Source organism: Cricetulus griseus (genome assembly GCF_003668045.3).
Source record: "Cricetulus griseus strain 17A/GY chromosome 1 unlocalized genomic scaffold, alternate assembly CriGri-PICRH-1.0 chr1_1, whole genome shotgun sequence".
NCBI classification, from domain to species: domain Eukaryota; kingdom Metazoa; phylum Chordata; class Mammalia; order Rodentia; family Cricetidae; genus Cricetulus; species Cricetulus griseus.
Window position 1 is genome coordinate 144,232,096 of NW_023276807.1, and position 12,216 is coordinate 144,244,311.

Genomic DNA, 12,216 nt, shown 5'->3' on the forward strand with positions numbered 1-12,216 from the left:
GGATGCAAATGTGAATGAATCCTTTTCAAGCTCCCCTGTCTTTGAGAAGTCACTTAACCAACCTTTATTTCTTTTTCTATAATGCAAGGATAATATTATAGCCCTTTTACTTAATTGTGCAGACATTTATTCACAGATCAGAGGGACATTTGAATATTTGCTCTTTGGGAGGGTCTTGGGCATCTCTACAAAATTTTCTGTTAATTAAGGCCCATAAGGAAGGAAGCCTAAAGAGGAGCCCTTTCCCCTTAGTCAAAGTGGGCCACTTGTGAAAGTGAACTCTTTACAGATGTGGGAAGACTGTGTAAGCTATTAATGACTCTGTTTTTTTTTTAAATAAATTTTCTATTTGTCTGTCATCAGTTGCCCTGCCAATAACCCAACAAGGACAAGTTGCTATGATTTGTTCCTAGTTTGCCTACACTGAAACTAACATTGAGGGTTTATTCTTTAATGAGGCAATATTGAGAGGTGGGTCTAGGTGGAGACATTTGGGCCATGGGGCAGGATTCTTAAAGGGTCAATGCTTTTCTCACAGGAGTCAGCTGCTATCCAAAGTGGGTACCTCTGTTTCCTTTCTTATTGTGCCTGCCTGGCCTTCCTTGATAAGATGCTTACCCGGAGCTGCAGAGATGCCAGCACCTGGCATTGAATTTGCAAGCTTCTTAGAGGTAAAGCAAGATACATATAGTTTCTTTTAAATGGCTTATTTCAGATAGTCTGTTGTAGTAACAAATCAGATTAAAAGTGTAGAATTTCACCCAGGAAGAAAATTTTGTGTGTGTGTGTGTGTGTGTGTGTGTGTGTGTGTGTGTGTGTATTCTGGGGTGTTGAACTCTCAGAGATTTTCACATGCTAAAATAAGTGCTCTACTATTTAACTACATTCCTTGTCCTTCTCTGCATTTTGGGGGAATGTAAGTGAGGATACTTTATCACATAGCTCAGTGTGGCCAGGAACTCACTACATACCTGAGGATGACCTTGGATTTCTGATCCTCTAGCATTCATCTTCCTGCTGGAATTATAGACATGAACCTGTTACTCACAACCTGCTACTCCTCCTGTTTTATTTTGAAACTGGATCTCACAAATTGGCTATGCTGGCCTCGAACTCACTTAATAGCATATTAACTTGAGATCCTTTTGCCTTTGCTTCTTGGGCAGTTGGGATTGCAGTTGTATTCCACCATGCTCAGCTTTAGACTTGTTTTTCATCCAGGTCTCTCATTCCTTAGACTGATTAGAACACAATGAAATTTTATACAGATAAAAATAGAAGATACATTCTTGCCCCAGGAAGTCTGAACTAAGATTATGGCAGTGGAATAGACAGAGAACGTTGGCCAAGTAATGTTTAGGAGATGGACTTTAGTGTATTTTGTATATCATACATAGAAGCTGGGGAGAAGGGAAAGGAATCATTCAATGATGTTAATATTGTGCTCGACATGATGGATCTAAGAAGCAGCAAGCGTCCTAGAAGAGGGCCTGACCTACACAGGTTTATTTCAATCCTTTCAATGCTGTTGCTTGGAAGAATGGGCAGCTATGCTATAAGCCTGTGCCTAACTGTTTACTAGATGCAGAAGAGGGTAACCAGCTGGGCTTTTACAATTTTAAAACAGATGAGAGTTTTCATATGGAAAACCAGAATCCTAACAGCAGAATGAGAGCTGAATCTGAAAAGTAATAAACCATTTGGTCTCATTGGAGCTCAGCACAATTAGTATTGAGATACACACGTGGATAAATGATACATGATGTGGTTATCACTCATCATGCAAAAGGGATTTCTTGTCATCTCTGCTGCTTTTCCATTGTCATTTTTGTTACAATTCTCCTGTATTTAGTAAAGGAACATTGTAGATATGACACTCTGGTTCTTGCTTGTCTGATTATTATTATAAATTCTAACCATTTAAAATCCTCCCATTTGTAGAAAATGACTAATATGCAAAAACAAAATGTACAACTAAAGCTTTAAAAATGGCGATAATTATTTCTCTTGTTTAGGAGTGAAGTCCTATCTTCCCTGAAAATTGAGTGAAGTTACACAGCAGTGTCAGGGGACAAATCGGTTCTATTTATAAATCAGAAGTTGATAAGTAGACCTTTATCACATGCCTTGAATATTAATAGGTAAGGTTTTGTGTCAGAGCACTGGGCTGTTATTTTATTACCACGTTTGCTGGTACAAGCAGGAAACTTCTCATTCTTGCTTTTAGGGGGAAATAAAGCACATTGACGAGACTCAAGGGACTGATAATGGAATTGGAAATAACGGCAAGTAGAATAGGGGGCACATCTGGTTAAAAAAGACCCAGTTACTCATCCTTTTTTGTAACCACATCTCCTGCCATGGCAATTTGCAGTTTTCCCTTGTCCAGGTGAATTTGTATCTACAAATTGACTTGGTCAATGTCACATTAGCAGACATCATGTGTCCAAATGCTTACTGGTTGTTTGTTCACTTGGGTTTGATTTACTCTGCTCTTACCTTGAGAAGAATACATCTTTGTTAGTCCTGTGGTTCCAGGAGGATGAGAGACAGGTAGAGATGGGCTGGACTATCCATGCCAACTCCTGTCAAGAGTAACCAACTTTATGCTGGCTGAGTTAGGTATGATTCATGGTTAAAATGATAGACAATAGCTAATAACAGGAAGAAAATGAAACACAACCAAAGACCCTCTAAAATCTTTAGTAGCAAAGAATAAATTAAATGAGGGAGGGAAATACAGATATATAGACAAGAGAATGGAGCAGAGATAGAAGAAATGATAAACATTGACATTGTATAGATAAATAATTCTGCACTAGAGAACATGATTATTTAGATTTTAAAGTAAAAAAAATTATAAATTCCAAAGGGTTATTATATCAAGAATGTAAGTATTACAAATAACTGCAAAAAGAGAAGATTAAAAGGGATTCATTATTGAAGAAATAAAAACTCATTTGTTTGCAAGTGACCAGGGTGTAGAGATAACAGCAATTGTTATAAGATAGTATGTTTCCCCAAATGAATCTTTTCTTTTCTTTGTACTCTTTCATTTTGACACTTAAAGACAGCTGTTCTACTAAAATGTTTTCCCATGCCTTCCTGGAGATACTGGCTTATGCCTTGAGAGGATGGTGTTATTGGCTTCTAGTACAAAGAGTTCAGAGACTACAAGTCCTGCACTGTATAGGGCTCTATCCTCCCAACCAAAAATTATTGAGCCCAAACAATCATTAGCATCCTACTTGAAAAACTATTATGTGTCCACTCGTGTTCTAGTTCTGGAAAATTGTAGATGCCAAAACATACAGGTAAAGTCACACAGGGTTACTTTTAGAAGAACTCCTGTGAACCAAATTCAGCATTTGGGAAAGCAGTAGAAATACAGATGGCATATCTGCTGCTCTCCTCTTTACAAGTTGCATTATGCTGGTGTTTGGAGAGCAGAGATGAACAGAGCTCTGAAAATTAAAAGGTTAATGTGATAGAGGAAAAGCCCTAGGGGTTTATGAAAAGGATGTGGCTTAGGTGATTGGAATGAATGACCAGGTAGTATCTTACCTGGTCCTGGAGGAGTAGTTAACTGATGGGGGTTGTCTTTCTGTATATATGTTTCTAATATTGGTTGATGAATAAAACAGTTAGGCCACTAGAGGTAAGAAGATGGGTGGGACTAGGAGATTAGGAGAATTCTGGGAAAGGTAGGCAGAGAAGGACCTTGAGAAGGACACCATGTAGCCAGCCAAGGAGTAACAGTTCTGGACATTCTCCGATAATCAAGGCCACGTGGAAACACATAGATTGATAGAAATGGGTTAATAATTAAACCAGAGCTAGCCAATAAGAAGCCCTAGCCATTGGCCAACTTAATAATCAAGTCTCTGTGTGTTTATTTGGGGCTGAAGGCAGCAGAACTGGTGGGAAAGAAACCACTTCAACATTTAATAGTAACTTGGAATAAAAGGATGGGATAGCCAGTTAGGTGGAGACAACAGTGTGCTGACTTCATGTTGATAGCAGGTAGATAAGTCTAGTATCTGTGGGGTGGGGACAGATTGTCATATCCAGTCAAATTCAAAGTATTCTTTTCTTTTGGCTGACATCAGAACATCTTTGGGAAAGGAAGTGTGAGGATGCTTCTTATGCTTTATTGATGGCTCTGAACAAGAGCTAGCTACTGTCCACCAACCCAGAAGCACAACATTAAGAGATCTTCTATCTCTGTGACACAAGCTTGCTTTCCTGGAGTATTCACACCCATCATCTTTGACACAAACTAAACATGCTAGCTGAGATCTGCTACACCCAAAGTCTTTCTTTTGAGTCATCATTCCTCCTTAAAATGTGACCCAAGTTAAGCTCCATCAGAAGTTTTACTTGATAACTTGGCACAAGTGCAATCATCTGAGAAAAAAGTCTCTCAGTGAAGGCTTTTCTAGATTAGGCTGTGATGGGGAATGTACTACTGTGTATGTTTATCTTATTGATTATTGAATAAAATACTGTTTGGCCAATGAGACAGCAAGTTAGACAGAAGTAGGAGTCAAAGAGGATTCTGGGAAATGTAGTAGAGAAGTGCTGATCCAGGCAGGAAGTGACATAGCAAGGAGACTTATATTTAAGCGAAAGAGAAACAGGAAGGGCCCTCTCTTTTCCCCTCGGCTCCTGCTCCAGCTAAATGATGTGATTCACCAACAAGGAGGGACGCCAATAAGGCGTCCGATAAGATAAGTCCCATAAAATATATAGATGTATGGTAATTGAGACTGAGCTAACAAATGAGAATCCTAGTCATTGGCCAAGCAGCTTTGTAACTAATACAAGTCTCTCTGTGTATTCATTTGGGCCTAACTCGGGCTGGCGGCTGGCGGCTGGCGTAAAGCTCGCACGTGGCGGTGGGGCTCAGGCGGCTTTTGGCAAAAAGATTTATCATAACAAGGCTGGGCTATGGACAAGTCTATGACAGATTATCTTGATTGCATTAATAGGGATGGGAAGATCCATGTACTTCAGGCAGCAGTTTCTTTATGGATGGAGATTCTAAAGTAAGAGTGGAGAAAGCAATCTGAATGCATGTATCCATTCTCTCTTTGCTCTTGGTTGTGGATATGGCTAGCTGCTTCAAAGTTTTTGTGACTTGACTTCTTTGCAATGACGGACTGTAATCTGAAATTGTAAACTAAAACAACCCTCTCTCCCCTTTTGTCAGGGTGAAATGCCCCAGGAAAGAAAGCTGAGACAATTGGGGATGTGTCTGCTCTGAAGTGCGTTGCTACATAAATTTAGATAGAGAGAGGCCCTGAGTAACATCTTTGCACTTCCGTTTTTTGATGTAAGCATCCCTTAGAATTAAACCCTGAGCTTGCCTTGCTTGTTATAGGTAATAAATCTTTGTTCTGTTCCTTATCTTATGGCCAGGTTTGTTTCAGCTTTGCAGTCACCAAGACACAAACCCACTAAATTCACTCTACCTGTAACTAGTGGGACCCGGAAGTCCCGAGAAGCTGGAAGCAAACTGTTGTGACTAAACTACTCTAAACAAGGGTAGGGTACAGCAGAAGAAGGTGGCCAGGGTTCGGATTATGCAGAGCTAATGCCCTTTTGGGGATCTGAGCCTTATTCCAAGTGAATGCAACACCGCTACAAGATTTTTTTACAAGGAGTACCATGATTGGATCTGGATCTTGGAAAGATGCCTATAACCTGCCCAGCACAATGAGGTTTGCCACAGTGCGTGAAGAATCCATAAAAAAAGGAAGGGTGGGGTTTATCCTTTCTGGGATGGCCCATAATGTAAAGTCACATGGGCACTTTGCTCACAGGTGAAGGAATTCACTGGAGGTGAACTTAAGAGACTTAAAACTGCAGAAGAGCAAGACAGATGAGAGCAAAAGTCTCTTTGCCATGGATGCAGCAGGATCCTGGCAAGGCTGTGGTTGCTGCAGGGCAGCAAAACCACCAACCCATCTGAACCAGTTGTCTGTTGCTGTGATAAAATGCGTGCCCAGAAGCTTCTTAAGGAAGGAAGTTTGCCTAGGTTTACTTTCCAAAGGGGGTTTGCACAATGGCGGGCAAGGCATGACAGCAGGCAGCAGAAAGAGGAAGCTGAGAGCCAACAGAAATCAAGAAGCAGAGACAGCAAACTGCAAGCGTGGCAATGTAGATATTCTCGAGGCCTGCCTGCAGTGATGTGCTTCCACAGCAAGCCTTCATCACCCAAAGGTTCTAGAATCTCCCCCATATAATGCTGCCAGTAAGGAACCAAGTGTTCAGATATGTAATATCTTTGGGGAACATTTCTCATTCAAATCACCACATCTCCTGACTCTTAGACTATGTGAAGGACCCACACCCCACCTGTGTTCCCTCTAGTTTGTAGTAGTAGCTTGCTACATGGGCCAGAGGAGTCAGCCACATCAGACTTATTGTCCCGATCACCAACAAACTTAGAGAACAGAATACAATTTCATTGTACCTGATGTTTTTCCTCACCACCTTACTTTTGGGAACAGGCTTTGTGTATTGATGGTGCTTCCTTATTTTTTTCCTCCACATTGCTTTTGTCAGTACACTTTGCCTACAGTCTTCACGTCAACTTAGTTGGCTCCTAACTTTCCTACCATGTCCCTATGGTAACATGGTGATCATGAGCATGACACATTGGCCAGAAGACACTCAGTGTTTCACTAGCAGCATAACTTTGGAAGATTTATTTACACAACACAACACTCAATTTTCTCATCTGTAATATGAACAATAAAGAAACACCACCTTACACTCTTCTGAGTGTTAAATCACCCTGTGTATGTAAGAGCTAAACCTGGTAAATAATAAGCTTTCAATCATAGTTAGCTATTATAATAATTGTTTGTTAGACACTGGAAATGGAAAGATGAATATAAATGTTCCCTACTCCCAGTGAATGCACAGTACATAGAGACATAGAGTAAATGTATAATTTTTATACAGTGATTAACACAATGAAAATAAAAGACACAATTTGCTCTAGTAGTCCAGAGGGGAAATGTGTCTTCCACATGGGTCTCTAAATGCCATGCAGATCATTCTGCTGAGCTCTTGACCTCTGTTCCAGGCTACACTGGGATGTCACCACAAGACTTTCTAGAGGAAACTCAGGCAACATGGTTTTTCCTGTAGGTAGAGGAAAAAGCCTGGATGTAATCCTAGTGCCTCCCCTCCATGTTGCCCCAACAATCACTAAATCTGGTCACCTTTAGCTTCTTAATAGCTCCCATGATCCATTCTCAGAGCATATCCCTGGTGGTTCCATTACCCTAGTGAAAATCTGAATGGCCCTAACTGTTCTTGCTTAAAGTCCAAACTTCTTGCTTGGATGTGCAACCTCTCAGCCTCTTCTTTGAATTCAGTCTTCTTTTAAACAGGAGCCCCTAACTTTCTGAAAAGTTTGACAGCCTGTGAATGCAGATACACTCTGCTTTTCTTATCCCTATACCTTCACATACGTGCCTATGACTTCTTTCATTTTCACCAAAGACACAATAGCAACTTCCCAGATTAAGACTATTTTCTTTCATAATCATTTGCCACAGTTTATTGTCTTCCCTTCTGTATGAGTGTAGAAAGCCACTTACTTGAAGTTGTAACACTAAACACAACAGACACTAAATTTTATAGTTTGCATGACCTAAACGGCACAGGATTTAAGGTAAGTAAACTTTAAGTTGTATGAAAGCAAGGTTTTAGATCTGTAGTTTTATTTTGAAAATGTTGTGTTGATACATCTTAAAGTACAATTTCAATAATTACATTGTCACTGCATGAGCAGAATGTATGGCTGTCACCCCTAGTTAACAGCTCTTGTTCATCTAAATATAGTGCCCTTGGTTCTTTGCTCTAGGTGTGTATTCAATCATGCCTCTCCTTCACACTGTGCTCTTAACTATCTCTATGATTCGTACATATGGCTTCAACTAATTCTTCCCAAATTTCAAAGCAAACTTCCTTTAATTTAAATCTTCCCAAGAGAATAGCCCAGCCTATATGATATAAAACTACAAAGAACAGTATATTGAGAAGCTTCAACTTTAGTTTTGAGACATAATCTAATGTTTGATTAGATTTACTAATAAGGATCTTCAACAAAATAGTATTAAATTATGCTACTACTTTACGTTTTGATGAAGTACTAAAGTGAAATGAAAAAAGCAAAGTCCCTGAACAGAAATGATAAAACTGCTCTATGGGTCAGAAATCTAGTTAATGAGACTTGGAGTCCTTTCTCTAAAGGACAGTTATCTTAAGTAGCTTAGCTAAGTAATGATCATGGGAATAATACACTGGCCCATGAAAAAGGAGTTAATTGAATTTTTTCACCTTCAACTTAACAGATATACATATCATAAAATCCATCACTGTCCTTTCCCCAGTGCTCAGAGAAGCACCTTGGATAAAACTTGCATGTGACTTTTCAGATGTGATCATTCAGGGTTGGTATTCAGTTCATTGATAAGCAGCTGTTTGGAAAGGCTCTCAGTAGTATTTTGTGGCCTGCTTTGAAAATTTCAAGGGGAAGTTCATCTAAAAAGGGCTAGTAAATCATAGATGCTGTTTTGTAACAGGTTTGTAGTCCAGGTTGCCGAGAGAACATGATTGCACTGACTTATTCCTAGGGGATCTTGGGCAAAAGAAGAGGTTGTTTTATTGGTTGATGGAAACAGATGTGTATGGAACGGAGGACAATAGTGAAGTCTCCATAGTGAATTTTATTTGGGTCCTTACTGAAATGATTGGTGAGAATATCTGCTCCTGCCAAACATAACAAAACAAAACAATCAAAAACTTTCTATCATCTGTAGAATAATTTGAGTTCTGATTATTTGAAGTTGACTGTTTCTTATGAAAAAAGACCTGGGTTTACAGTAATAAGGCCTTTACTATGTATGTTATCTGACAAAATATGCTAATCTACCCAAGTAACTTATATTGGCCTCAGATTCCACACTCCCAACCTTCATAGAGATATGGGGAAAATTTTGAGTTTTCATGTAATAGAAAGAATTGTGGACAAATGTGAGGAGATTACAAGGGAGTTTTCCAATCCCATGAGGCTTGTTTTTATACTACTTAATCCACACTGCTAAACACATTTTCATTTGTGTTTACCATAACCACTCTAACACATTTCAACAATGATACTGCACTGATTTTTACCGAATCATGTACGCCTACCTCTTGGTGGGCACTTGGCATTCATTAGATTTCCAATATATTTTTGACTGATCAGTCAGAGACCCTCAGGAACTACTAAATATTTGTCATTTCTTGAGATATTAAAAAATAACAGTAGCTATTTTCCTTAGTTCTTTCTTTGTGATAGACACTGTGATAAACATATCACACTGATTTTCTCATTTAATTCTCTGCCATAGTCCCATGGGGGGGTACCATATTATCTCCATCTTAATGATAAAGGAATGGAAACAGGGCTAAAGAAATTTTACCTGGCAGAAAATGACTGGCAGTGTGGCTGCACTTACACAAATGAATGAACAGAGAGAAAGGGCAGAAGAAAGGGAGGGGGAGGAAAAGAGCATGGGCCAGAGGGAGAGAGGAGAGAGAGAGAGATCCTAAAATAACAAATGCAACTAAGCACACCATATCTATCACAAACTTTTATTGGACTTTTGCTGTCATTCAGGAAATCACTAGTCTGGTCCTCATCTTCTCACTATTCAAGTCTTTAAAAAGTAGTAGCTTAGAAGTAGTTGAGACAGGAATTCTAGTGCACTCACTCTGTGTCTCCCCCGATAGTCTATGAATAGACATGCAAATGATGGTACTATGACTAAACACAATGACAGAGCTACACACCTGACTCAGTTGTGACACAAAAGATAAAAGATCAGATTTATATGGACAGTCATGGAAGAATCTAAGAAAGGGTAAAGGACATTGGAGTCTGTGCTTTCATTTGACTGAGTGCTGGTAAAGATCCTGTATCTCTACTGTCTTCTTTTTATTCTCCTGGCTATTTGCTTTGGTTTCTTCCAAAGATAATAGAAACTTTGGAGTATTATGCTGCCTTTATTGACCTTTGTGGTGTTTACCCCATAAGAAGCAGAGCATGTAGTTTATAGGCTGGGAACTGAGTGTTAAGTTGCTAGACATGTTTTCCAGTCTCAAGGTATTTTCTTTTAACAAATTAATATATTTTTAGTTTTAATTTTGGACATGCTAAGTCTCTCTTTCCATCTGTATCTAACATCTCTCTCTATATCTAATCATCTATATCTATACCTAACCTACATCAATGCCTATACCTATATCTATATACAAAAGCTTTCTGGGGTTGTGAGTAGTTTTAAAGAATATGAAATCCTGGGCTGGGGAAATAGCTTAGTAGGTAAAGCACTTGTCATGCAAGTGTAAGGACCTGAGTTTGAACTCCCAGATCCCAGGTGAAGCTGAGTATGGAAGTGGGTGTATGTAATCCCCAGGCTCCTACAGTAACATGGGAGCTGAGACAAGAGAATCCTTTGAAGCTTGAAGGCTAGCTCACATTGCTCACATATGTCATGACAAACAACAAGATGATCTTGTCTCAAACAGGATACAAGACGAGGGCCAACACTGGAAGGCAGTTCTTTGGACTCCACATGCATTACTGGCAGTGTGGATGCACTTACACAAATGAATGAACAGAGAGAAAGGGCAGAAGAAAGGGAGGGGGAGAAAAAGAGCATGGGCCAGAGGGAGAGAGGAGAGAGAGAGAGATCCTAAAATAACAAATGCAACTAAGCACACCATATCTATCACAAACTTTTATTGGACTTTTGCTGTCATTCAGGAAATCACTAGTCTGGTCCTCATCATCTCACTATTCAAGTCTTTAAAAAGTAGTACAAGTCCCAAATGGTGTTGTGTCCAGTTTGCTTAAGGAGGGCTTCAGGGAGGAACTAGTTGCAAACTCATCTTACTGTTTTCTAACATCTTGTTCTCTTCTACATACTGTCAATTCTCCTCTCTACGAGTATACTCAGTTGTTAAAAGACTTGTATGCATTCAGATTAAGTTATCTATCACTTGGTCTATAGAATACTACCCATGAAGAAATGGAATGTACTGCCTATTTTGTAGAGTTAATATTGAAATTAATTTATTCATCCCTTTATTTGATAGATGGAATGATGCTTTCATTACTGTTTATGAATTTTACACTTCAATACATGCATACAATGTGCTTTGGTCATATTCATCCTTCCATTACTGTTTATTGTTCATAATTCCTCCTTTCCCTCTTCTAGTCTCCTATCTCCAGCATTTCCCCCTCTTAATTATGTCTTCTTCACTCCTGCAGCTCAGACATCTGAGTGCCAGCATGCAGTATATATTTGTTTTGTGTGAATGGCTTATTTCACTCAACATAGTAATCTCCAGTTCATTTTTATCCAAAGGACATAATTTCATTCCCTTTGGCTGAATAAAATTCCACTGTGTATACACACTGTGTTTTCTTTATCTATCATTCTGTTGGTAGGAACTTAGGTTGATTCTACAATTTGGAATAGTCAAAAAGGATTTACAGCATGAGAATCCACAGCAGAATTCACCCTGCAAGCCTCCAAACAGTATCTTGTCTCAAGATAGTTTTTCTGAGCCAGAACTGTTCCTGGCCTTTTCATAGATGTTTCACAGAAGAATGCTTGAATCGGTTTTATGTAATCATTATTTAAGAAAAAAAGAAGACCTAGTGGCTTCGCTCCCAGCCCAGCCCTATCTATAAGCAATTACTTCCCAGACTGAGCACTTGCAATACCCAGGGGCTTGTTCGGAACAGCATTTCTATTATTGTTAATGATGAAAATATTTGGCTGGGAGCATATCTATTTTCCTGTTTGTCATTTTAATACGTTCTTCATGGTAACCCTGAGTGGAAAGTATATGTTTATGACAGTTGTGCTTCAGAGAGAGAGCAGAAATACTGAATTATTCGTTATTAAGTTTCTCCTATCTACAACCTTCTCATTTTTAAGGCAACTGTGAAAGTGGAAGGTATTTAAAATGTCAAATTAATTTTAGTATGTCATAAAGTAAACAAAAGAAACTCTAGCAAATGTGTTAGTTCCAGATCTTGGAAACACCAAATTACAGCATGTGTATATGCACATACATGGGTATATTTGGCACATCAAGTAGACAACATTGTTTTTTTTTTAATTTTCTTTTGATCTC